Source organism: Sebastes fasciatus, chromosome 18, assembly GCF_043250625.1.
Source record: "Sebastes fasciatus isolate fSebFas1 chromosome 18, fSebFas1.pri, whole genome shotgun sequence".
Taxonomy (NCBI): Eukaryota; Metazoa; Chordata; class Actinopteri; order Perciformes; family Sebastidae; genus Sebastes; species Sebastes fasciatus.
The window spans coordinates 16,102,619-16,124,856 of NC_133812.1; the positions used below are offsets into that span (position 1 = coordinate 16,102,619).

At 40.2% G+C, this 22,238-nt stretch overlaps 1 pseudogene; it reads left to right on the top strand.

The window, feature by feature from the left end:
* LOC141756603 (uncharacterized) overlaps positions 1-21,758 on the top strand; it is a 29,225-nt pseudogene extending 7,467 nt beyond the window's left edge.
* Positions 21,759-22,238: the final 480 nt, after the last annotated feature.

Below are 22,238 nucleotides of genomic sequence, written 5' to 3' on the forward strand. Positions count from 1 at the left end.
ATTTAATCTAATTTTCTAATTGTATATCATAATAAGCATCCATAAATGGTGTATAAAGCGGTAATGAATGCTTGATAACATCATTAACATAGTTGTAATCATATCTTTTTCAGCTTTTAACACATCTACTGTTTTAACCATTTTCTTTCAACTTTATATGCAAGTTATTGATCTCTCGTAGGACGAGTTATACTTGTTGACAACTAATAAACACTTAAAAAAATTGTAGGGAGGTTGAAATAAAGTGTTACTGGTTATTTTCATTATTGATTAATCTGCTGATTACCTTTTCAATTAATCCATTTTTTGGTTAGGCTACAAAATATAAAAAAAATTGTGAAAAATGCCCGTCACAATTTCTTGAAGCCCAAAGTGATGCCTTCAATGTGAGAAAAAACACCAAACGTTTACATCTTCTGAGAAGCTGGAAACTGCAAATGTTTGGCATCGTAACTTGATAAATGACTTACTAATATTCATTCAATTTTCAATAATTTGGTTATCTGTCTCAGTATGTTGGCTTAATACCACATAATACTCATGCTGTATGTTTTGTATGTGTTATAGTCCAGATATCATGGGCTAGTTAACTACTATAACAAAACATATACAGTATTATGAATTTCATACGACATGTTCTTATATTGTAGAAAATGTTTGTTTTTCAGTTTTTGTAGAACACTACTGTTTACCACATACCTCCATACCTCTCATACTATCTGCCCTTCCCCAGCTTGTTTTGCATAAATTCTTGTTTGTAACACAAGTACTAATTACAAGACACCTGTGTTTTGCCTCTTTGTCTCGATTCCTCTCAGACGCCAGCCCTTGTCTCAAGCACGGCTTTCAGTGCATTCCTCCACAAGCACTGTCCTGTGGTGGCTGAGTGCTTCAGTCCCACTCCCTGGTGCTGGGGAGGCCGCGTTCAAACCCTCGTCTGTGCCATCCTCAAGTCCAGACCCCCCGTCACTTATCGCAAGTAGGATGAACCTCCTGCACAAGTTCCCTTTATGTTCCTTTTGCTGTTTGACGCAGTCAACCTGTTATCGTTCTACCGGTCTACCGTTTTATCGTTCTATCTTTTATAGTATTTAAGTTCATGTGTTCTAGTAATCGTCCCTTCATCCATTCAGTGAGCTGATCCGTACGGTTGATGGTGGTCAGATCTCTCTGGACTGGGTGGACAATCGGGACAGCGCGACCTACCCAGAATCCTCTACCCGCCCCACAGTACTGATCCTCCCAGGCCTCACAGGCAACAGCAAGCAGTCCTATGTGCGCCATGCCATTATCCAGGCAACCCGCCACGGCTACAGGTCCGTTGTGCTCCTCACTTATCTCCCTCTTAAATGATAAAATTCTTTATCCGTGTGCCAAAATCAGAAGTGAAATGTGAATTTAATATTTCCAGTAGCTGCTGTGGCTGTTTTTATAGATGTTTTCTTTCCTAGATGTGTGGTCTTCAACAACAGAGGGCTTGGAGGGGAAGAGTTGTTGGTAAGTACAACTAGAGATACTTAATATTCCTGCTATTTCCACCTTTTTTTTTTAAAGAATAAGACAGGATATTCAGTATTTTTGTTATGGTCAACAAATCCCATGAAAAGACGAAAATCAACAATGAATTGAGCAAGTATTGGTCTGATATAGCTTATGCTGTACGTCTGTACCATAGATCTCCATTGTTGTTCAAAAACTATTAAAAACACATCAATGAGCTGAACTGTTGAATTTGGGGTGACGTATTCCTTTAGAAGGATGAACATGGGCACTGTAGTTTAATTTTAGTCAAACATAGACCGTCCTGTTTCTGTAAATACTCACTAGAAAAGAGGTTCCCAAACTTTTCAGACCACATATCACTTTTGCTAAAAACTAGATTTCCCAGCTGTTTAAGAAAATGACATTGCCTTTTTAAAAAAGTTTAACTATATATTTGTGTCCCATTTTTAAAGATTTACATCTTCAGTAGGAACAAAGGGAACTTTAAATACTGCAGTCGGGCAGGGTATTTGGAACTAAGGCAAAGTTGGTTTTGGTCTTTTCGCTGGATTTTTTTGAGACAATAAGATGAATATATGATGACGCCAGCTGTAGTAGCAGTTCAAACACAAAATCTGGCACTTAAACACAGCATGTAACGCTCCTCCTCTGTCCCTCCGCTCGCTGCAGACACCCGTCACCTACTGTGCTGCCAATACCGCAGATCTTGAGTGTGTGGTGCACCATGTCAAAGGAGTCTACCCACATGCCCCTGTGCTTGGTGCTGGTGTGTCTTTGGGAGGGTGAGTTGGTGCATGTTGTAATGGTTTCCAACTGCTTGCTTTCCTCTGTTATCAAAAAGTTATTTTATGGTCAAATTTATCCTATCTGTGTTTCCTTTCTCTGTCTTCACCCTGTACAGCATGTTATTATTAAACTACCTGGCCCGTAAGCGCACAGAGTCAGGGATGGTGGCGGGTTTCACCATCTCAGTCCCCTGGAACGCTATGAAGTCCGCCGCCTCTATGGAAGAACCACTCAACTGGCTGCTCTTCAACAGATACCTCACCAACGGCCTGTGTCATGCTGTCACCAGGTCAGATAAGTCGCAATTTCATACATTCCTGAATTTAATTTAACAATTTGGCGTTGACTAAAAAACAAAAAAACATCTGTTTGTCACAGGCACAGGAAGGTTCTGGAGAAAGTAGTGGACATTGACCATGTCTTAAAGGTATGGCTCGTTCTTTACATTTTGCTTTTCTGTCATAGTTTCTCATCTCCCTTCATGTGTGATTCCTCTTCCTTTTCATCCCGTCTCTTCTAGGCGCAGACTATCCGTGAGTTTGATGAACGCTTCACCTCTTTGCTGTTTGGTTATAAATCTTGCACGGACTATTACCACGATGCCAGCCCGGACCATAAACTCCCCAACACAGCAGTTCCCATCTTGTGTCTCAACGCTGCTGACGACCCCTTCTCTCCCCAAAATGGTGAGTAGACAACAGGAGAAGATGAACGTTGTGTCAGGCTTGCGGTTTCTGATGTAACTTTTCACTTAATTAACATTATTTTTGTGATCAGTTCTATGAATTCTGGGTGACCGCCAGATGTTATAGTAAAATGGAGGTGCAGTGGTGTGTGTGTGGGTCTAAATGCATGTTAAGGATTTGTGAAGGGGATGTGTTTTTAGAGCTGCAACGATTAATCTATTAGCTGTCACCTATTGAATTTATAGCCAACTATTTTGATGATCGATTAATCGGTTTGAGTAATTTTTGGAGAAAAAGAAGTCCAAATTCTCTGATTCCAGCTTCTTAAATGTGAATATTTTCTGGTTTCTTTACTCCTCTATGACAGTAAACTGAATATCTTTGAGTTCTGGACAAAACAAGACATTTGAGGATGTAATTTTGGGGCTTTTGGAAACACTGATCAACATTTTTCATAATTTTCTGACATTTTATAGACCAAACAACTCATCGATTAATCGAGAAAACAATCAACAGATTAATCCCCACTGAGCAATAGACGTCTTTTCAGCATCACCTCTGTGTGTGAAGTTGCTCTTGGTTGCTCTGTGGTTAATATTTCTGTCCCCATGCTACAAAAGATGTTTTCTATCTAATGTTTTAACATGGCTAACTCACTAAATCTTTTTTTAATGTATTTCCTCAGCCTTCCCGTTGACCATAGTCCGGAGCCTGCCTAATGTCGCTCTGCTGCTGACGGCCTACGGAGGACACATCGCATTCCTGCAGGGTCTGTTTCCCTGGGGTGAGAGCTACATGGAGCGCCTGTTTGGTCAGTTCGTCCAAGCCGCCTTTGAGCACCCTAAAGACATCAAGAAAGCGTGTTGCATTAAGGACGAACAGAGCAGCGGATCATCTTCCACCCACCTGACTGAATACCAGGACGACTGCTAGCGGAAAAAGAATATGAAGTCACTGGCATCATAGCAGCAAAACAGCAATTCACAAAAAATGCATTGCTCAGCTTTGCATGCCGTTATCTAACCACTAAAATGTTGTGTCTCCTCCATGTTTGGACAGAGAATGACCGACTGTATTGTACAATCACATGACCTCACTGCAACTATGCTATCTACCTCCTCATCTTCTCAGGTTCAGCTTTTAATTAATGAGCAATCAAAGAAGGTTTTAAAAAAGAAGTCCAGAGCTACGTTGAAGCCTAATATTGCATCAATACACAAAATACTAATAATATATTAGTTAAAAAAAAAAAAGTCAAAAGACTATAAATTGCTTTTAATCTTATTGTTTCTCCCACACGCCGTCCCAACTTCACATGAAGCTCTGTAGTGTGTTGAAAAGAAAATGCACAGTTATTCCCTCTTAGAAAACGAGCGCTTGGACTTTGGACACTCTGTGAGAATGTTATTTAAATTGAAATGAATTTAATGTGAAAATTGGAACACTTTTTCCTCATGCACTACTTTGGTTTTGCAAGACTTGTTTTTCTTCGAAGTGTGCAACATTCCTTGAAGGATTATACTTCCCCACGTCTCAGCCCTGCGTGCATGATTTGTATACAATTTCTCAACGCATACCATATTCTGAGGCAATCCTGCTGACAGCTCAGTTATTAGAGCTGTCAGTTTCAACCTAAAAAAACATCCACGCAGCAGGAACAAACATATCTGCCATGAAGAAAAAGAATTTGTAAGATAGCTTTTGATTTTAAAACAAACAAAAAAAAAAGAATTGTAAAAGCATTGTATGCTTGTATATGCTTTTCGCAGTGTGCTTGGTTGCAATGTAAATGATGCACATGTACATCAATATGAAGTGAATGAGCCGACACAATGTAAAAAGCACTTCAGGCATTGTATGTACTAATAATTTAATAGTGAGTGGTTCTGAGTTTGTGTGTTGTAATCTGCCTTTAGTTTGTCACTGACGCACATTGTAGTTTGAGGAATGGGCGATAGACAAAAGAATGTCTATCACGTCTGTATCGTGGCCACTCGCAGTCCACATGATGATTATTTGATGTGTAGTTTGTATTGAATTGCTGATTTGAAGCAGGTCAGTAAGTGTACTGAATGTCTTTTCAAATCAGTCGAGAATATGTAGAAGGATTTTATTGTTTGTGCATCACCAATAGTGCACTGATGATACAACCACACCATTTTAAAAATACCAATACCAAGGTATTATTCATTTATGTCATTATTTACCAGAAGCTACAGCTGTTTGACTCTCAGATCAAGATTATAGCAGCAAATGTTGCTAATTGTTGGCATATTGAGTGTATTTGCTCATCAGCTCTTTGCAGATCTTCACCACTTTCACTTGCCTTTTAATTGCTGTGTATTTCTTAATGGACAAATGCTTTTTGGTTGTTTTCAGTTTCATTTCTTTATGAGCTGTGTTTGCAATATCAGTTAAGATTGTTACTCTCTTCACCTGAAAGAACTTTGGGCATTATGGACTATCTATTTGGGTTTTTGTTTGTTGAATTACACTTGAATTAAAGAATGACAATGATACAGATTTTAATCTCAGTTTTATGATTTTACATCTGGAAGTGATTGTAAACTGAAGATAAAATGAACTCATTCGCATCGGTGTCTGTGGTCAATAGACCTTCTCATATTTGACAACATAAACAATCTAAATGGGCCCTTATTATATTTCCTGTTGCAATGTTTGTTAAAGCAGCAGTAGGTAGAAAAATGGAGCAAATATGATTAAAAAAGGTCACTATATCCTGACAGTAGTGCATGAGAAAGGTAATCTGAAGAAACCCATGTGCCTCTGTGTCCTCCAGTGTCCTCTGGTGCTCCTAACGGCATCTGCAAGATTTCACAGACCGGAGGAAAACAACCAATCAGAGCCGAGCTGGAGCCTGCCGTCTCTGAGCAGCTGTCAATCACTCCCAAGCTCCGATCAAACGGTCAAACTAGGCAGCACTGATCAAATATGAATCAATATTATGTTACTGTAATGCCTATTTATGCCTCAAATGTTTTCAGAAACATCTTGTAGTGTACTGTTAAGCTGTAAAATCAGAAAGTTTGTGACCCGTCAGCCATGTTGAGAACAGTTGAAGAAATACCAAGCACCGCCCACCAGCCGGAGCACAGCCAATAGGAATGCTCTCTCTGAAATTACCTGTGATTAACCAAAGTCTCCCGTCACGGGCTAGTATTTTTAAAGCCTGAAAACAGAGCCATGAGGAGGTGCAGAAGTCTAGTTATCTCTCAGAACATTTTTCAATTATTACATATTTAATAATTAATTAACAATTCAATTATTCTGAAAGGTTATTATGGAATTTTTGATGCCAAAAAATAAACGGCCTACTGCCACTTTAATGCAGTAGCTGACAGGAAGTAAACTTGGACCAAAGCTGTTGCCCCTAGCAACAGAATGGCAATGAAAAGGTCCATAGCAACCCGTAATCCATCCTGGGTTTGTTGTGATTAACAGGTATCACAGTGTTGGTCCTATAATGGAAAAATGTCATAACACGTCACATGCGCCGCCTGTCACCGAGCTCCCTCCGGTTCCACAGCTGCAATCCGAGAACCTTTTTATCTCTGGTCTGCGGGGTCGTTAATGTCGTTGATTAACCAGGCACGGTATCAATAATTAACTGCGAACAATAAAGGCCCACACCCTCTGTCACAATGCGAACCCTTCAGCCTCATTTAGATTCATTTAATGACGCTGCGGCCTGGAAAACATCCAGTGGCATTTACGCTGTGGAAAAATGAGAACCTAATGAAGTGGGCACTCTCGAACTCCGGCAGATCTAATCAGAGTTGTCCTGGTTGCCCTCGGCTTTGATAATTTCCCTGTCAGTTATGTGAAGGCGCTCTCTGTGATCACACTGTAAAGAGATTGTCTTTGAAAAACTGTTCTTTTGTCCTCGGTTTATAAAAATATCAAGGTGGAAGAAAGTGTTTCAATTCATTTCCCCCTTTCTGTCATCTTTTACAATGACTTTCTCATTGTTCACTTACGCCTCCACTCAGGTATTTGTCTTAATACGTCAGCAGGCAATAATATATCACTGCTAAATGTCACAGAAATAAAAAAACACAATATGTAGATTCATTGTTTGAGAGACAACAATAATGCATTGAAATCACACACAAAACAAATTGTATTTTTAGGAATTTAAGCATGATTTTTACCCCCCAACTTCAGCTTTATCTCTCCAGTCCATCCTCCTCCTCCTCCTCCTCCTCTTCCTCCTGCCTGTATACCTCTACCTGGTGTGATGGGAGGAGCCTCAGGTCATCGTTAATGATTCAACACCAGAGCTGCTGAGATTGACAGATAGAGAAAGAGCAGGAAAGATTGAGAGAGAGAGAGAGAGAGAGAGAGAGAGAGACGGAGAGAAGTAAAAATAGTAAAAGCTGAAGAGCAGACATGGCAATGTAAGCTGGGAAAGTGTGCGGCGGTAGAAGAGGAAGAAGAAGAAGAAGTAATGCTAGAGAGGTTGCAGGTGTGTCTGGGGGTCAAGCACGTCTCAGATATTGAATACACTTCTTCTTTGGATCTTGTGAGCAGTTCAGAGTGATTATTTGGCTCCTATGGTCCATGTGGCCTTTATAGGCTGGACAGACACTCATCTACTCTCCTGATCCACACACACACAGCCTGCAGGTGAGTGGGACTCACTGTCTGTCTGTCTACATATCACATGTCACTGTGACTCTGAGAGTTGGATGTCAGGATGTAAGAGAGGACTGCTTTCATCAAGTGCAAATTCTTACCTTTACAGGCTTGTAAACAGCAAAATACACCTGTTTATTCATGGCCTCCTTCATTGAGGTGCAGTTGTTGCCATCATAAGTAAAAAGATGTGCAGGTGCCAGAAAGCCCTAACATCCAGTAAACACACCGCCAGACTGGACACATGCTCTCTCCAGGTTTCTATTACAGAGCATCTTATGAGAATTCAGCTGTAGTTACACTTGGCCATGAATTAGTAATGAGGCAGTATGGAATGTGCAGCATGTTGCTGCTTGTGTTAGTATAATAGTGGTCAGTCCAGCATCATGTTCCTCCTGTGCAGCTGATAAGCCACTCTAAAAATAAGTTTAAAAAAAACAATGAATACAAGAAGTTTTCGCTTCTAATAAAAAAAAAAATCAGCCAATGAAACAAGTGAAAATCTTGGTAAAATTTCTTGAAATAAGATGCAACATTTAGGCATTTCAGGCTAAAAAAAGAAATCTTGAAATTAGCTGTATTTCACTAGTATTATGAAGAGCTGTGTGTCATAATAATCCTGTAATGCTCAAAAGTAGTATTTCATCACTTAACAAGATATTCAAGATGTCTAAAAACTAATTACTGAAATGTTATTTGTAAGGTGACTGTGTCTTATGTTCAGTGTTATGAGATATTTTGACTAGTAATTATTAGACAAATATACTTGGTAAGATTTTGCATTTTTGCAGTTCCTGTTATTTAAATTGTCTCTGCTAATTCCCGTTCTCTCCCGTTGTCATCTACTGGATGAATCGCTGCTTATGCGAATGCTTCCAAAAGATCATTGTCGCAAATATGCGTCAAACTTGACAGTCTTTAAGAGACATATCTCAGTATTTTGTAACCATTGCATCATCTAAATAAAATAATAATAAAACAACCAGCAGCGGGCAGCTTCTTCTGGGATCGCTGTTTCCAGTCGCCCCAGGCTGACAGAGTTAAACTAAGAGAGGTTTTCCCTTCATTAAATGTTGACAAGCAGGCACTAAAGGTTATCATCCCAATCTGCCCCAGTTGTCTCTTTATCGATGCGAGTTCCTAGAAAGCTTTCGAATGACGTTTGTTCACAGCTCGGCAGCTTAATAAAACTCCCTAAGGCAAATTTGACTTTCTAGTATGTAGTTACACATTTGTTGTCGCCATTGTGTTCCTTGTAATGACCTGCAACACGGGGCCTATTAACTCCTGGCACTGCAGCTGCAATTGTTTTACGTGCTGGACGAGATTATCACATTGTTTGTTGATAGTGAATCATTGATGTCATGGAAAATATCACAATGTAGGTGACCGCTGTAAAGATGTTTTTTTTATCCAGCTCAAAGAATCAACCTTCAGGAGCCATTTTATATCTTTTTCCGTCGCAGTTTGTTGGGCGGTTGCTCAGTGACTTTATGATTTGCTTGAACATCATGTCTAATCTCAGAGCTGTCCAATGTTCAGGGTGAGGCAGTGGTAACTAGGGGGTCACGTGATGAGCGAGAGTAACCTTGCGTTTGTATTGATTGTAATGTTTGGCCTGTCATTAGAGGCGTCTTTCCATTAACAGCTAAATGAAAATAGTGGTTGAGGGCTTATGCACACGGATCATCTACATGGCGAAAAGATAGTGAATGGTGTGTGGTTAACCTCACGCAGCAGTGCTAATGAATCTGTGCCAATTCATTTGTTTGCATGCACACATATCTGTGGCCCGGTTTGTTCCACTCTCAAACTTAGACACTTAAATTATACAGCTCTGCATGTAGAAGGTCTGCAAAGTTACAAAGCCCAAAGTCCATGCAACATTCTTCTGTAACGTGGTAATGTCACCAAGTAACACATTTGCATAATACCTACCTAGCGGCTAGTTTGGCACACAAAGCTAGTTAGAGTGGGGCTGGAGTGGAGTCCGAAGAGTTTGGTTCAGTCGACCAATCGCAACCGAGTGGGCCAGCTGACCAATCAGAGCAAACTGGGCTTTTTTCCATAGGGGGCGGGAGCTCAAACAGAGCGTTTCAGACAGAGGGTGAAAAGAGGTGCTGCAGCAAAGCCGGTATGAGAAAAATAAAGTGTTCTTTGAACATTAAAGCATGCAAACATGTTCTCATAGAAGCCCAAAATACAATTATGCACCTGAAAAATACGCATAATAGGTCCACTTTAATGCCACACATTATTGTAAAAGCACAGAGAATAAAGAAATACACATACAGCCTGCAATAAGTGAGCTAATAAGGCAGGTTTTTGTACTATTTTGACAGGTTCTGTGCCACTATCAGGTGCAGTAATAGATCTTTAGCACTAAGCTGGCAGGGTGTGACAGCATTCAGAAAGCACCCTGTTGACTGTCCATCATTAGTCTGCATTATTCAGCGGGGCTCTTGCTGTGTGCAGGCAGTGGAGTAGAGTTCAGTGCCTTGTGAAAAAGGCATCCAGTATAGTTACATACAGTTGAAATATGATATCTGGGGCTCCACACATATCAGCATGTTTGGTAGGCTACTGTATTTTATGTCTGTGTTCAGAGGCATCATATAAACTGCCTGTTACTGATTGTGCTGCAATTTATCTTCACTCTATCGATTCCTCCCATATATCTTTACTTCTTTGTGTATTTTTTTCATTGTAGTCATGGAGAAGCAACTAGAGGACCTGAGGCAGCAGCTAGAAAAACAATGTATGATCAACCACGAGCTGCAGAGGCAAAACAAAGACCTGGGTGAGTACAATCATAACTATATCGCATTCAAGGAACAGTTTGAAACATTTCAGGGGATCTAATAGCAATTAATATTCATAACTAGGTTTTCATTAGTTTATAATCACCTGAAACTAAGAATCGTTGTGTTTTCATTAGCTTAGAATGAGTCCTTCATATCTACATGGAGAGCGGGTTCTCTTCACGGAGTCTGCCATGTTGCTCTGCCATGTTTCCACAGTAGCCCGGAACGGACTAAACCAAACACTGGCTCTAGAGAGAGCCTTTCACGTTTTTACGTTACCTGAAGTCCACTGTTGTTCTCCGACACGCTTGTGAAACAGCGGTAACGTGAGTTGCAAAACTGTGGTCTGTCTGATTCCCGTTGCTCCTAAAGTAGTGTTATTATGGTAAAGATGGCCTCTGAGCGAGACAAACGGTGTTACCGCGGTTTTGCACTCGGTGGCTCACGTTAGCACGGTCTTGGAAATGGAGGGGTGAGCAGAGGGGTACTCAGTTGGTTGCAATCTGCAACCAATCAACTAGATGCCACCAAATCCTATACACACTGTCCCTTTAAAGAGTAACTTCAAATTAGACCACAACCAACATCACAGCTGGGTTGTGACCACATCCAGCTGTGATATACATACAGTAGCGATGCACTATAGCACGACTTTACATCACTATTTTACAGTGAGCTGATTACATTTTGATACATTTTAGAGATTGTCATAATATATCAGCATGTTCCTTGTGATGTTTTGTACATTGAATATATTTTTTCTGCTTTTATCCTCATAGAACAACGACTGCAGGAGAAAGAAAAACTTTTGCAGGAGCTACATGGTCAGTATCATGATCTTGGTAAGAGGCCAACATGGGCACCAGCGGCAGGGACTCACACACACACACACACACACACACGTGAACGAGGCGACCTTTGATTCATCATTCAGTTATTTACAGCAGTTAACCCTCCCTTTGCGTTCCTCTGTTTGTCTGCCTCAGATTTTCCCTCTCAGGGCGGTAATGAGATTGAACCGGAGGTCAGGAAAAGCCGTGCGGCTGTCATTGCCTCCGAACCGATCCCAGAGACCCTGGAGATTACACGCAAGAGGGTGAAGAAAACTGTCAGGTTGGTAATCAGTACTGCTGAAGACACACAGAACATCCGTTTTAAGTAAGACTGCACAGGATTTTTTCATTTGCCGTTGTGGCAAATCCGATCTAATTACCTCTCCTGCACATGTCAAACACCTAAATAATGTATAATGGGTATACATGTTAGGAGCTCCACAAGAGTTCAGTGACCTCTCTCACCTCCCATCACCAGCGAGACAAATCTGATTGTCAAAGCCATCCAGAAGAATGACTTCCTGAGCCTCCTCGACGATGAGCAAACAGCCATGATGGTGGATCTCTTAGCGGTATCCATCTACAAACCGGGGGAGGACGTCATTAAAGAGGGCACTGAAGGAGACAGCATGTACATAGTAGCAGGTGGGGACATGCCCGAGTGTGTTCGTCTTGCTGTGGCTGCATGTGATGGAGGCATTTATTTAAAGTTCTGTTATAAATGATGTTCTAAGGCTCTCTGTTTTTATTGGGAAAAAAACGTATTTAAAGAGGACCTAATATGCTTTTGTGCTTTTTCCCTCTCCCATTTTTTGTGAATGTAAAAGTTCTGCAAAGTTACAAAGTGCACGCAAAAGGGAGTTACTCTCCCCCACAGAAACACTGCTCCTGAACTGCCTTTGCTTGAAGTCCTGCCTTTTCTTCCATGACGTGGTGATGTCACCAAGTAACACATTTGCATAAGACCTAACAAGGCTAGTTAGAGCGGAGCTGGAGCGAAGTCCAAAGAGTTTGGTTCGGTCGACCTATCACAACAGAGTGGGCCAGCTGACCAATCAGAGCAGACTGGGCTTTTTGGGGGGGGGGGGGGGGGGGGGAGTTCAAACAGAGCGTTTCAGACAGAGGGTGAAAAGAGGTGCTGCGGCACAGTCGGTATGAGAAAAATAAAGCATTTTGTTGAACATTGAAGCATCTGAACATGTTCTAGTAGAAACCCCAAATACAAGTATGACCCTGAAAATGAGCATAATAGGTCCTCTTTAAAAAAACACAACGACATAAATACAATATTATATGTTGAAAATATTTTGGAAATTTCTCCATAAAGCAACTTTCTTTTCCTTCCACGTCTTAGCTGGTGAGCTCCTCGTCTCCCAGGCAGGCCGGGCCCTCCGCAGCCTAAACACTGGTGATGTGTTTGGGGAGCTGGCCATCTTATACAACTGCAAACGGACAGCAACAGTCAAAGGTCAGTCAGTGTAATGATGACTCCTGGAAGTACATCTTCATACTATAGGTAGAAATAGCATATGGAGTTAGTTGTGTTTCTATCACCTGCATGGGGCTGTTATCAGTGTTTGAGTATTTGAGTCCATAACAGCTCCTTGTACTCTTTTCTGATGATAGCAAAGCCAGACTTTACAGTCTTAACCTTTCATCACTTCCACTTGTTGCAGCGAAGGCAGAAGTTCGTCTGTGGTGCATAGAGCGACAGACCTACAGGACGATCATGACTAACAAGTCCAAGAAGAAACGAGAGCAGCTCATGGGCTTCCTGAAGACGTGAGTTTTCTAAACTCTGCAGCGAATAGAAATATCTTGTTTGATTTGTCTTCTTAAAGGATCAGTGTGTAACATTTAGGGGGATCTATTGGCCAAAATGGGGTGGCACAGTGGTGCAGTGGTTAGCACCCAGATCCTACACATTGCACCTTTAATGGACCATATAACAACTAACTCGCCTGCTATATTTTCTACATGCCGCCACAGGTCTCGTACTCTGAGGGACCTGAATGATGTCCAGTTGTCCAAAATCATTGACTCTATGGAGGAGGTGTGTAAGATGTCACTGAACTTTGAATGTTACAAGTGACTGTTACTAGTAGAAATGCAGTGTTGGTGAGCTGATATAACACATTTTTAAACATCTGTATTTGAAGATAAACTCAAAAATAGATGGTCATTAAGTTAAATACGGGGATAGTTCCTGAAATGCTGACGTATTTTACATCATTTTCAAGGCACTTGGTGTAATATTTGTGCATGTTCTTTATTTTCAAGACAAACATATTTGATAAAGTTTTGTTAGTTTATGGAAATGAGCCTTATTATTGTAATCGTGTTTGTCTCGTCTTCCTCAGGTGAAGTACCAGGACAAAGATGTTATAGTTCGAGAAGGAGCAGAAGCAGACACATTCTACATCATCCTCAAAGGAGAGGTACGTAAACTCTTATTTAAATGTTTGTATGCTGTTCACATAATGTACTCATTATCCCTCTCATGTGTGTTTCCCCCCCTCAGGTCCTGGTGTCTAAGAATGTGAATGGGCAGCAGAAGCAGATTCGTAGGATGGGAAAAGGGGAGCATTTCGGGGAACAGGCCCTCATACGGTAACCATGGCAACGCAACTCATGCCTCAGAGCGTTTTATTGGAGCCTTTTGCAATATCCACGGCTCTGTGCACCTTCTTTTGGCTGCTGTCATCTCTGACATTATACAACCGGACCATTACCTTCTAAATGTAAAATTGCTTCACCAAAATGAGAAAAACTTTCTCCCCTGCCTGGGAGAAACAACATTTCTTTATTGTGGGTATCTGTAAAATTGCCTAAAAAAACAAACATATTGTATGTAAATATAATATCAAATATCATCCAGCTAGTGTTCTCTGAGTGTAAGACAGCAGCTTTATTGGAAGCAGCATAGCAAGATCAATGAATTAATAGATATGTAACACTTCCTCACTTCTTTTGTTACTTTTCTGTATTCACAAATATTAATGTGCTGGGAAAAGCCTGTACATCAACAAATCAGCTGCCATAGTTTATTGATCTAGATGATGACAGTCCTGTTGCAGCAAAACAAAACCTTAAATATGTAAGATAAGATGTCATCGATTTCACTTCAGGTGTGAACAAGGATGGATTACTAAACAAGCCTAACGAGCACAAAGTGTCAGGGGCCCCCCGGCCTTCACCTGTAGAAAGCCACTTGAAGAGACACATACCGACCAGGAAGAGACTCAAAATGACCAGGAAGAGACATCAAATGACTACAAAGAGACACAAAGCAACTGCAAAGAGACACAAATGACTACAAGGAGGTGCAAAACAACCACAAAGAGACATAAAATGACTACAAAGAGACACAAAATGACTACAAAAATGGGCAAGACAACCAAAAAGACACATAAAATGACTACAAAAATGGGCAAAACAACCAAAAAGAGACATAAAATGACTACAAAGAGACGCAAAGCAACTGCAAAGAAACACAAAATGACCACAAAGACTTTCAAAATGACTACAAAAAGAGGGCAAAACAACCACAAAGAGAAACAAAATGAACACAAAGTGACAAAATAACTAAAAAAAAGGGGCAAAACAGCCACAAAGAGACACAAAATAACAAAAAGGCGCAAAACAAATACAAAGACACATAAAATGACTAAAAAGAGACATAGAACGACCAAAAAAAGGCACACAATGACCACAAATAGACACAAAACAACAACAAAAAAGGAGCAAAACCATCATAAAATCTGTGTGTCTTGCTGCAATGTAGGAAAGATGATGTAGTGTTTTGCATGCCTGTGCCCAGAGGCCCATTGTCTCATAATCCACCCATGGGTGCGAATGCAAAGGATTCTCAAATTTCTATTACACACAAAATTCACACTGAGGTGTAAATGTGTATGTACGGTAATGACAGAGTTTTTCTGAGTTGACATGTGCAATGTTTTTCCTCCTGCAGGGAAGTCTTGAGAACTGCCACCTGCACCGCCGACGGCCCTGTGACCTGCTTCTCCATCGACAAGGAGTGAGTCTAACTCTACATTAAATTGGTGTTCCTGTTCGGTCAGGCTGTTTTCCTCCAGTGTATTCTCTGTCGCTGTCACCTTGTGTGAACTGTTTGCTTTTTGTTGTGCACTTTTCTGATTGATGCAGTCTGTCTAACAATGGCTTTCGTTTAGGGTATTTGAAGAGACAATTCCCGTAGAACACCTGGAGCTGTTTGACGAGTACGTACAGCAGAACATGAATCTTTCCCCCCATTTTAGTGAGAATAGTGTGACATGTAATAGACTGCCCTGATTCATTTTTGTTATTTTACTCCCAGCTTCAAAGTGCTTCAGGAGGCGCAGGAGGCAAAAGCTCCAGAGAAGTCGAGGTGAGTGGTTGTTGAAGATGATGAAGACTTGGTGGATGAAGGCTGAAAGATGTAACACAACCATATGAATCACACAAATGAGTTCTTTTGAAATGAAATAGCATCTGTCTGTCTCGGTCAGTCCCGGCTCCACTCTGAGGTTTAAGGACCTGGTCCCCGTGCCGTACCAGGAGGGTCGCTATCAAGGAGTTCCTGTCACGCTTGGGGTCGGAGGGTTTGGCCGTGTTGAGCTGGTGAGGGGATTTATGTGTGTTTGTCTTTGTATAAACACTGTTTCAATATTCGCTTGAATGTAAAATGCATTAGTTCTCTTATACAAAACCATACTGGGATTGTTGTCATTTCTTTGAGTCAGTAAAAAATCATTTTTACCACATTTTTTTATGGTTAAAATACATTAGACTGGAGCTAGAACACTAAGGGACTGTATGAAAATTATTTTCATTTTATTGGAAAGCAAGGGCCTTCCTTGCTTTATTTATAGTTTCCTTGGACCCTCACTTTAACAAGTCCCTCCTCATAATATTGCAAAATCCCAGTAGTGACGAAAAGAGGAAATATTTTTTTTACAAAAAGTTTTGCAAGGGAAGAATGAAATGTTAAAAAAAATCAATCAAGGATGAGAAAAAGATCCACTCCTGCTTTCGCTCCAAAAATGAGACTACCCTCCCGTCAACAAAAATAATAAAAAAAAACAGATAACCCTCCTCCAATAATTTTCATACAGTCCTTAACAAAGCCAGAGTATGCAGGAAGTTGCAGTGAGAAAGTCCAAACTCCCAATACTAGCCTACTATATGCATAGGGAACTATCAGGTAACCTGTCGACCTTTAAAGATATTAATACATATTCAGTAAATATTATTTCTGCCTCTAAACACCAGTCTCTCACAAAAGCCCATATTTTTGGGGCAATATTGGAAATTTTCATATAAACCCAGGACATTTTGCACTAATAGTTTATTGATGATCATTGTTTTGTTGTCATTCTAAGGTGACCACAGTGAATCATGGGAAATATTACGCCATGAAACGAGTCGGCAAGAAGCACATTGTTGCCAAGAGACAGGAGGAGCACATGTTATTTGAGAAGAAGATCCTTAAAGCCATCCAGTGTGACTTCATCGTCAGGTATCTACAATCACAGAAGCACACATATTAATTCAGTTTATTACACAAGAGAACTCGGAGGTGTTAATTGGCCTTTAATTCTGCTCTTCTGTTCGCTCTCTCTGCAGGCTTCATGCAGCTTTTAAAGACACGCGATACATCTACATGGTGATGGAGTTCTGTGCTGGAGGAGAGATCTGGACCAAACTCAAAGAAGTGTGAGAAAACACACTCATTTCCTCATACAGAATATTGTTAAACAATGTGGAATTATTCCTCAGTGTAAAACAATGAGATATGATGAAAGAAAGGAAGTCTTATTTGAGCATTCCTACATAATCTGTGATGGTTTTAGTGGTAGAAAACGTAATTTATTGCTACTGAAGTTGCACCGTTGCACTGATACAAAGTTTTGGAAGGTGATAAATTAGTTTGAAAGCAAATTAAAGCGAGCAGAGAAGGAATTTGTTGTAGAGGGGGTGTTTGAACCGTCCAGGTCTGTGATTTCAGAGGGCGTTTTGACGAGCCCATGGCTATGTTCTGCACCGCCTGTGTGGTGGAGGCCTACGCCTACCTCCATAAGAAGAACATCATGTACAGAGACCTGAAGCCTGAGAACCTGATGCTGGACGTAAAGGGCTATGTCAAACTGGTGAGTACTTCTCTGTGCATGTGTTTCCATTTCTATACTCTTTAAGGGGAGACACCCCAGGTGAATTTTATATAATAGATATCACCATGAAACTTCTGCAGGTGATTAAAGCAATTACAAGTTTTCAGAAATTTTTAAATATGCAAATGATGCATTAACTTATTATCTTATTATTCATTAATTTGCATACATATTTATTATTTTTGTAAATCAATTAACACCACAAAACAATGACAAATATTGTCCAGAAACCCTCACAGGTACTACATTTAGGAAAAAAAATATGTTCAAATCATAACATGGCAAACTCAGTGTGTCAGTGTGCTGACTTGACTAAAACTTGCCAAAAACTGCATGTGGTTATCATAAAGTGGGCATGTCTGTAAAGGGGAGACTCGTGGGTACCCATAGAACCCATTTTCATTCACATATCTTGAGGTCAGAGGTCAAGGGACCCCTTTGAAAATGCCACGCCAGTTTTTTCTCGCCAAAATTTAGAGTAAGTTTAGAGCGTTATTTATCCTCCTTTGCAACAAGCTACAGTAGTATGACATGGTTAGTACCACATTACATTAAGACAATTTTTTTTTATATTGCAAGTTTTCTAAAATATTACGTTTTAAATATGCATTAGGTATTATCTAATAAAATTTTAGTAAAATAAACACCTAAATGTGTATTTTGAATGTTTTCTTTCCACTAGTCTGAAAGAAGACATGTTACGGAAGCAAAATAGCCCAAATTAACAAAATTGACCAATGCATGAAAAAGTATGTTTTTGCCCATCAAGCTCACCAGTGTTTCCACATTTAAATGTGAAGGAACTGGCCTTCTACCTCCAAGAGGTCAAGGCCCAGTTACGTGTTGGTTAATCTTGTGTGACAAAGAGAATTTCCAAACAGATGAGTTAAAGCATAATGATTCAATTTATTCCGAACAATCAATGTTGCATAAGTAAAAATAAAAGAGTTTACAGATATCTGGATCCAATCAACGTGTCCCTGACAACATACAGTGCATGGGTCAGTTCGCGAAGTCTGAACCCCGAGCTATCCCTGATCCAGCCTATTCATGGTTTACACAATATTAATATTCATGAGCTTATGGCACGTGATGTTTCTGCTGCATGTCTTCTTCTTTGTCATCTCCTTCTGGCTCCTTCCTCTCTTTGACCTTGCAAAAGAAGAACAGCACCTGCCTCCTCCCTTTCCTCACAATCACTCTATTCATAACAAATCCAACAGTCAGGTTATTGTAAGCACTTTTGTACATAATAAATCCAACAAATGCTGCACCTGTGCAAATGATAATGTGTGTGTGTGTGTGTCTCTGCAGGTGGACTTTGGTTTTGCCAAGGAGTTGGTGCGTGGTGAGAAAACCTACTCATTTGTGGGTACTCCTGAGTACATGGCCCCAGAGATCATCAAGAACCAGGGACATGACTTTGCAGTTGACTTTTGGTCCCTCGGCGTTCTGATCTTTGAGCTGTTGGTGGGAAGGTAATACTAATAATACACCTGCAGCCCTTATGTGGAAGCATTTCTGCTGTCTTGCATGATTTTATGTCACAAGAGAGTAACACAAATGTTAACCAGTAGATGGCAGCAGGGAAATGTGACTGACATCTGCACAACCCAGGTAGAGGTTACCCAACAGCAACTCACTGAGTGGTTGGTCGAACGATTAAAACAATGTCTTCTCTCTTCAACTCGTCAGCCCTCCCTTTTCAAGTTCAGAGCCGCAGAAGATTTACGCCAAGATTTTGGACGGGGTGCTCAAGTATCCACCTTACATGAGTGAGGCATCCAAGTCCATTATCAGCAAAATGTGCAGGTGAGACAAATATATTGACTGCATGTTTATTACATTTTCACATACTGATAATCCTCTAATGTGATATTCAAAATGAACTCAAGGTGTTGCCTGAATAACTTGGATCATGCATGTATTTGAAGATTACATAGAGGTTTGAGTATATCATACAGTTACTCCCAGTGAAGAGCTTGAATTATTGAACATATCTGCAGAGTAATACACTGTATCATAATATGCTCTTGTATTTTTAATCATTTTTGAATGCACATATCTTAAAAATTGGATGTAAATGTCTGAATTTGTGTTTTTGTTTGCAGACCTCGGCCGGGTCAGAGGTTAGGAAACACCAAGAATGGAATCAAAGATGTCCGGCATCACAGGTAACCATGGCAACAGGTCATGTCTGTGGTTGTTACATAATAAAATGTGTGATATCTCATAATCCTTGGGTGAAAAGACACAGGAAGTATTCACCAGCTGGTAATGTGAATATTTGTTTTTGGTTTTTATTATACCGCTGGCTGAGCTTTTCATTTCTCCCTCTCAGTGTGTTTGACCTGACATCCCCCTCATCTCTTCCCTTCAGGTGGTTCAGCAGTATGAACTGGCACAAGCTGCGCGTGGGTCAGCTTGACGCCCCCACAGTCCGGCTCATACGCAAGGCAAGTCAAACCTGTAGCTGAGTGTTTTTTTGTTTTTTTTTACTATTATGTGAAAAGTGGCTTTTGTTTGGTTTAAGGAAAACAGCCGGTTCACTTCCACTGAGGACTTTGTGTCATTTTTAAGATGTACTGACATTTTAAAAAGTCAGTTTAAAACGTGGTTTCAAATCTTCAGTATTTCTCTATGACGTTGAATATGCCTTACTAAATGTGCAAGTTAAATTTTGAGAAGAAAACTTCCTTAGATAGTATTTATTTATTTATTTATTAGGAATTTAACACAATGTCAAATCTCAGCTTATGTGCTTCATTCAGCCTGGTCTCTTCAAATTTACGTTCCCATACAACACAAAACTGCATTGTCAATCGCGTTTCAAGGGAAACATATTTACTCTAGGATCATACAGCGACCTCTAGCGACCGTAGTAATTATGACAGCAGCAGAAACTCAAGTCAGGTGCTTTACTTTAGAAAGTGTGAAAATCCATTAGGGGGGAGTCAGGGATGATGGATGGGATACAAAACACAGAGTTTTCACCCAGGAGACTGGAGTTTGCATCCTGTATGAGAACAACAATGTGAACTTGTCTTTGTGTTTGTAGTTATTTTAACCAAAAACACAATGTTTTCCCCTAAACTTAACTAAGTGGGTTTTTTGCCTAAACCTAAAGAAGTTGTAGTTTTGTTGCCTAAACCCAAAGAAGCCTTTTTGTTTGTGTTCAAAATGTAACGTTTCATTCAGTTTAACAACATGTTAGAACGTGTTGCTTTTAAGATTCACTTTTACAATGTAGTAGGCGTAGTAGGCCCCTACTGACCCACATTTATGGTGCTTATAGTGACTGATAACGCCTATTTAATGGCCAGATAATAGTGGAATTGGGTGCAGCCCGAGCTAAATAGGAGCTAAACAGGTTTTCATGGCCTTCGACTTACAACCTTCTATTTACAAAGACAGGCTATTGTTAATAAGTCATGGTTTGACAGGACTGTGTATTGAATGTATCCCCACTTTTCAATTAACTATCACTTTTTCCTCCTTCAGGGTCCCTGCTACATCAACTTTGATCGTTTCCCTCTTGATCAGACGAAGGCAGATGAGGAGTTCTCTGGTTGGGACCGTGACTTCTGATGTTAAAGGATTAAAAGGCCACATCAGCCAAATATAGAACCAAATCAGAATAACATCAGTTTCAGCCAAAACGTGATGGTACTGTAGTAGGAGATTCATTATTGAAAAAAACACAACCCATTTCATACTAATTTGATTGTTGAATTAGAGTGGAACGGCAGGGGATCACCTTTTTTTTCCAAAATGTTTATTAAATCTTCTCTGTTGCCATGGAGACACAACCATCTAGGTGGCGATGGGCCAAACATATAAGGAGGTGTTGGGACAAGATGTTAGGTCGTTCTGTTTCCTAATTCAGTGCCTGATGAAGAAGTGTTAATAACATCATCCACATAACGCTCTTCACGGATTAGAATAAAACACCCGTCCATGTGTTCGCTAGCTGAGAAAAAAAGGCTTGACTCACATTGTACAATCTGTACAGCTCTTACCAAGCCTCACAATGAAACAGATAACCAATGTCATATCTGGATTGTACTCCAATGTTTATTGTCCTCTTGGATCTTTGTTAGCAAAACTGGTAAGTGTTTAATATTGTTAAAGTTGTTTTTTTTGTATTGTAAACTGTCACTTTCTTGAGGATTTCTCTTTGTTTTTTTGATAATCTGCCCCCTTTTTGTGTGCAGATTATTGTCACGCACCTTGATTGTATCTTAAAAAGATCATAGAACATCCTGATGAAAAATTTCTACCTGACTTTAGTAAATAAAAGCGCTCTTATATGCTTGAGTTTGCTGTTTTTGTTTCATACTGTATTGCAATCAAATCCCAAGTGTGAAACGGTGCACTTTTCTATGCTGTTGTGCCCAAATCCCACACATACTGTAGAGTAAGCAATGAATGAGTGAACAATACACAAGGGGACATATTGTGCTTATAAAGATGTTATCAGAAAGGAAAATGATCTGGGACAAAGTGCAACGTCTTCAGGTTTAATCTAATGATTGTTTGGCACCGGAGGGGTGCAACAGTCTGTCACAGCAGCAGGTTTATAAGGCAGGAGTCAGTTATTTCCTTCCTGTTGATGCATGTGAATTTCCGACCGAGACATTTTTCCATATCAGAAAAAAACCTCACATGAAAGCAACCATATCTTCCAAAGGGGGAAAGACACACTAGCAGATGTTTCCCTCCTACAGAAATATAAAAAAAAACCTTTGAAGTCTAGAATTTAATGCATCGAGAGCAATGGCAGCAGTGGCTCAGAGG